A 277-nucleotide genomic window follows, 5' to 3' on the forward strand; every position below is an offset into this window, starting at 1 on the left:
TCTCCCTTCCTCGTTTTCTGTCTCCCTCTCCCTCACCCATCCCCACTCCCCCCCATCCCCGGTCATGGGGCATCCTCATTTTCCATGAGAACTCATGGATTTGGAAGGGATGTTGGACTGATGTTCGCGTGCTACCGGATCCCACTCCCACAGGGATAGCTGCTGCACTGCCTTTGGCAGGCCATGGTGGGTGGGGGTGGTGTCTCTTCTTCTGTATCGGTAGAAATGATTTGAAGAGGAGGCAGGATGGGCATAGGTCCACTGCCTCACACCAAGG

This window comes from Pseudorca crassidens, unplaced genomic scaffold (genome assembly GCF_039906515.1).
Source record: "Pseudorca crassidens isolate mPseCra1 unplaced genomic scaffold, mPseCra1.hap1 Scaffold_135, whole genome shotgun sequence".
Lineage (NCBI taxonomy): Eukaryota > Metazoa > Chordata > Mammalia > Artiodactyla > Delphinidae > Pseudorca > Pseudorca crassidens.